Here is a 6,000-nt window from a genome sequence, read left to right on the forward strand (position 1 = left end):
TGATCTTTATTGTACTAAACGGAAAACGCAATCGACAAAAAATGGATTTGGATACACTAGAGAGAATATAACAATGGAGAGCGTCAAAGAAGACACTTGTAGTATTGTCTGTATCAAGGGACAATGAGGTCAGTGCTCAATTATAAGATGCAAGAAATTTAATTACCTATGCTTGTGTAGTCAGCCTTTTTGAAATTAAAAAAATGCGAGAATCCTTAATGATAAAAAATGATGATTTTTAACTAAAGAAAAAATCTGTTATAATAGAAATATTTCTCTTCACCTATTAAAACATATTGATAAACATCCAATGCCATTTATACATAAGCGTCATACCTGTAACCATAAATAATGGAAATCGTAGAGATTGAGTTTTTACATATTTTACAATAAATAAACATTTACAAATTAAATTTATTTGTATTCATTTATGTGTGTCATAACTTTAAGTATCTTAGTAATTGAATAAGAGTTTTAAGAAATATATTATGGTAAAATAAACAATTAAAGTGTATAAATACACTTAACGAGTGTACAATAACCATGGTGCGTAGTAGCACTTTAAATAAATCTCTAAATTTAAAAATAATAAAAGTTGGTCACAGATATTTTCATAAAATATATAATATTTTTTTAAGTGCTGAAATAGCAGGAGGGAAAAATAAATTATTAGCTAAATTATTTCAAGTAATGCAAAATATAAATTACCATAAACAGATTTCACAGTGTTTTGTTTTAATTATCCATAGTTTTCTATTAATCTTCCTGGTTATATGTAATGGGAATTATGATTTTAAGAATTTAGTAGTTATTACTTATATTTATTTTAGAGTCTTGGTCTTTTGGAATCAAACTTAGTATCTCATTAAAAAAAAAAATGTGATTAAAAAAATATATATAAATTTATTATATTTAATATAATTAAGCGTGTCCTTTGTTTACAATCATTAATACTCGTAAGTAGTGGATCGTTAAAAACTAAGAAAAAAAAAATAATAATTGTAAATTGGTTTTGGATTCTCGATTAAATGATTATTGAAAGGAATAAACTTAAACGTATGCAATAGTTATATGATATGTAACCATGTAGGCTAAAGTTATAACTTATTGTGATAAGTTTTAATTTTGCCTGTGCTATAATGTTTGTTAATAATTTATTTTTGAACTTTTGACGTGTATTTAACCCGCTTTCTTTGAACGATTTATCAATGATCGTACGAACAAAAGACCTTTTACTAGTTTACTATCTGGCACGCATCATGCATCCGACACCTCAACGAGTCAATACTTCATATTATTGTAGTAAAACAAATAAAGTTCGTTTGGTGACATCAACGTCCGACATAATACTATTATACTATTATAATAGCACGCGTGAAAGTGTTAAAGTAATATATATATATTATGTACATATCTAAGTACACGATAAATTCCTACTTGAACGTATTGAGTATAATATAATATGTCATACCTATTGTGTACACTAGCTTGTCCAAAATAATATTGCAATATATTTTTAATATAGTACTTGAGTTGATTTTTTTTCTGTTTTAAAAACATATTTCTTTAAAAAATCAATAACCGTTTCTGCATAATTATATAATGTCTTGTGAATTCTATTGTTGTAATTATATTTTTACTCTCAATTTTCAATTAAATCAAAAATTATAACTATAAAGTATACGTATTTATTATTCATCTATAATCTATATAATATTAACCTTTAGGTATATATTGATCTTTAATTTAATACACTGGGAACTTTTTATACATAAATATTTTTTTTAAATTTCAATTAAAAAAGTAATAATTAAATTCATATTCTACCTGCTAATTATTGTGATTAATGATTTGAAATAATATGTAATTATTCTAGAATAATTATAATAAATAAATTACAGAGTCTCGCAAGGATTTACTTATTTAAAATTTTGGAAACCACATTACCCCGCCACTTCAAATCAGTTAATCCTCATGAGACATCCTGCATATTATATACAGCATTCAACCAAGTTTAGAACGAGTCGTATAGATAATTAATTATAAAACTTTTAAAAGCATTTTGGTGTATGATAGTGAAGTACTCTATTCGTAGGTAAGTATTTTATTTATTTATTTTCAATAATACATTTATAAATATTTAAGTTATACTAATAAAATAACATTAAGTTTCTACATCCTATAAAAATGTATTAATTGTAATTTGGAACATATTAAATCTTTCTTATATAAACAATTTTCGTTGGATTTTTCGTAATTGATTTCTATAAATAATTCTATAGTGAATGAGAAAAAATAGTTAAAAGTTTCGTTTCAAATATTTGAAAGTATTTTATACATTTGTATATACATAGCTATATATATATATATATATATATATACGATATATGCATATTATGATTATCGGTTACTTATTTAGGATAATGATTTTAATAATTGGATTTGAACATTGTTACATTGTTAGAAACTGCGTTAGAATTTTAAATGACTGATCTACTGGTTCCAATTAAAATCTAACTTACACACATTTTCTGGAGTACTTGGAATTTAACAATTTCACATTTCAATGAATTTGTATTGTAACAAAAATATACTTTCTGAATTTTTGATAATATGATATAGTCAGATGTATAACACAACAAAAAATTCAAACATTTAGAATAGAGTTTAAATATCTTGTTAGTTGTCCAATTTAAAATACATATTGAAGTTGAATAAACTTAATTGAAAAAAAAAATGCGAATAATAAAATGTTTTAAATTTATATTATTATGATATTATATCGTGTTCATTGATCTCTCATAATTCTCATAATTTCTTTCTTTTTGGGCTTAGAAATTTATAATTTTGGCGTACAATATGAATCGGTAAAGTATTTACGCGTTTGTTCATATGATAATATTGTATTTAATGTTAAAATTATTTACAGACATTTTTACCGTCCTCCATAATATGTATTATATTTATGCAATTGCTTGAACGTGCAAAATATAACATATTATTTCATACAATAAATCAAATGAGTATCATAAATCGTAACACGTATAACTTGATAATGCACTCGAAATGTATGCATTTATTAATGCTCCCATGGTCGTTCAACAAAAATATATATTGTTAAATCGTAATTTTGGAAATACGAAAAATCGTTATTCAATTTTTGTATATGCATATGAAGAGAACCACCGAAGTCACTTGCAATACAGCAGGTAATTATTAGTGTTTGACGTCATTAATTAGGTTATTGTAACTCTGTAAATTTTAATTAAAAAATTAATTAATTAGATAATTAAAAAGACGATTCTAACCGATGGTATACTTACTGTGTCTGCTTATAATATTTCTAAGGATATTATATAATATAATAGATATTAGTTATTTAATTGATATTCGCTGAAACATTGCATATATTTTAAAATTTTATAGTGATTATAATACTGTTTCATATAACATTTTTAGCTGATACTAATGTATACAAACATAACTACGTATTACGTGATGTAGAATGAGGTGAATAGATAAACAGCTTAAAAATAAGAATATAATATTTTGAAAATGTCATTATTTATAGAAATAGATTTATGTTGTAGTGAAATATTTCAAGTTTCTATACTTAATACTTTTTAAACAGTAACAAAATAACAAAAGTTATATATCTATCCAATAGCATCAACATTTGAACTTAAGTTTCTCGTCATAAGTTAATGTGGATCAATATTTAATTTTTTTTTTTTGATAAAATTCCAGTTATAAAACTTATAAAGGACTTAGCATTAAGTTTGTAAGTTCTTTAATCGAGTATTTATTTTTTGTATCAGTTTTTTTTATTGTGTAAAATGCTAATATTAATATCTGATGAAAATGTCATGTATCCATTGTTACTTTTTTTTAATAACAAATGAAATAACAAAATCGATTTATTGAAAAACTGGAGTAACGTAAATATTCTCATTTTACGTAATTTATTTTTAGATTTTCCTGATTATTGAGACAATTTACTTGACAATTTTAAATTCTAAGAGGATAAATTATTTGAATTATTACGAATATTGATTTTATAATAATGAGTTTTATACTATTTGTCAATTTTTTGTTATCTTTTGGGCAGTACAGATGGTTTGATTTGCAATATTTCCGGTGGTCTATAGTTTAAAATTCCAGTTTTTGATAAAATCAATTTTATTATTTTTGGTGTAATTCAAAAAGCAAATTAATCTTAGATAATTAAAATTTTCACCAAATTTTTATATTAGTATTTTGTAAACATGCTATGATTTTAAAAATATTTTGACTTTTTTTAACATTTTTTTTATTTATAAATGGCAATAAAAATTATTTCACTGCGTAGAAAAAAATTGAAAATATAATGCTAAGTTTTTAATATGTTTTATTATAGTAATTTAAAAATATTAATTAATGTACATACATGGTCATTAATACAAGAATTCGAAATTTGAATTTTGAAAAAATTAGTAGAATAAATCATGGAATTTGAAATTTTTTTTGTTGTTAAAAATATTTAGTGTACCTATTCACTGTTTAATGACAGAGACTATCCAATGACAACTGACGAGATACATTCGATTTAGAGTACCGCCAACAGTAGATTATTTACCTACTTATGGTATTTTTGAATTCCTGGTAGGCATTAACTAGATATTTTAACAATGATTGAACCATTTTTTTTAGTTTTTCTAGACACAAAAAAAAAAAACACATGTTGTAAAACCAATATATTACATTCATTTATCAACTCAGAATCTAAAACTAATTTCATAAAATATTAAAATTCAAAATTGAATTACAGATAAAAGATTTACTATACATAAATTATAGACTGTTGTCTATTAAGCGGAATAATACAATTGTAAAATATAGTTTATGTTGTACGTACCTATACTGTATATTATTGTATTCGTATACGCGATTCGGCTTTATAATTCTTACTAGAATATTATGTAGTTCCAATAGTTCAGTATAATCTTACGTGTATACAATAGGTATTATTTTAACATATAGGGTACCATTAGATATTTATTGCAAGTTATGCAACATTAAACGTGACAGTCCACATAATACGAGTATACGAGTGGAATTATTAGACTTGCGTTATTATAGTACCTAAGGATTTTATCGTTGTATTCTGGTTATTGAATATTTTTTGTGTTCAGTGAACATAACCGAAAAACATCGAGTCAGGAGTTATGAGAAAAAAAATCCATAAGATAGGGTTTAAACATTTTGGCACTGCAACGGAATAGTGTCATCGTCCTATATCGGCAATCGTCCCTCAGTTTTAGTCTGATTATACTGATTATATCTGTGCGAATATGTATAATATGTATATACATGGATGTAGATTCAAGGCCGGCGTTAGCAAATATTGATGGGGGGGGATATAAATATATGGATTTGTCGACTACATTTTAAAACAAAATCTGCAAGTGTTGTCTCTGTCGACAATCTCACACACATTAAAATAGAGTAACATGGACAATTTTTCATTCAGAATAATTCAATAATTAAAATAATCCATTTAGTTATGTTATTTTACAACTAGAGTAAATTTATATATTGTAAAATTTAATGATAAATTTATTATCCGGGCGTATTGGAAAATGTTATTGACATTTTAATATTGAAGAAAGTTAGTATTTTAAAATTATAATCTTTTTGTAGATTTTCAAATTAACATAACTTGCTTCATGTTTAAAATATCAATAAAACACTGAAATGCCCTAGATAATAATCTTTACTTTAAATTGTACACTAATTTTTTATGTACATTATTAAAAAAATATAAAAACAGCACCTTTTTATCATATTATGTAAATTATTTTTATTAAAGTCTTATAGTTACAATGGACATTTGTATTTGTATTAGAATCGTGGGTAATACAATAGCGATTATTTATCCACACTTTCAAAACATGTTCACCATTACTGCTACCTATACATTTTTGAAAAACACTTGTAATGTCGAAACTATAGGTTGCTGTG

The sequence above is a fragment of the Rhopalosiphum padi genome, chromosome 2 (genome assembly GCF_020882245.1).
Source record: "Rhopalosiphum padi isolate XX-2018 chromosome 2, ASM2088224v1, whole genome shotgun sequence".
Taxonomy (NCBI): Eukaryota; Metazoa; Arthropoda; class Insecta; order Hemiptera; family Aphididae; genus Rhopalosiphum; species Rhopalosiphum padi.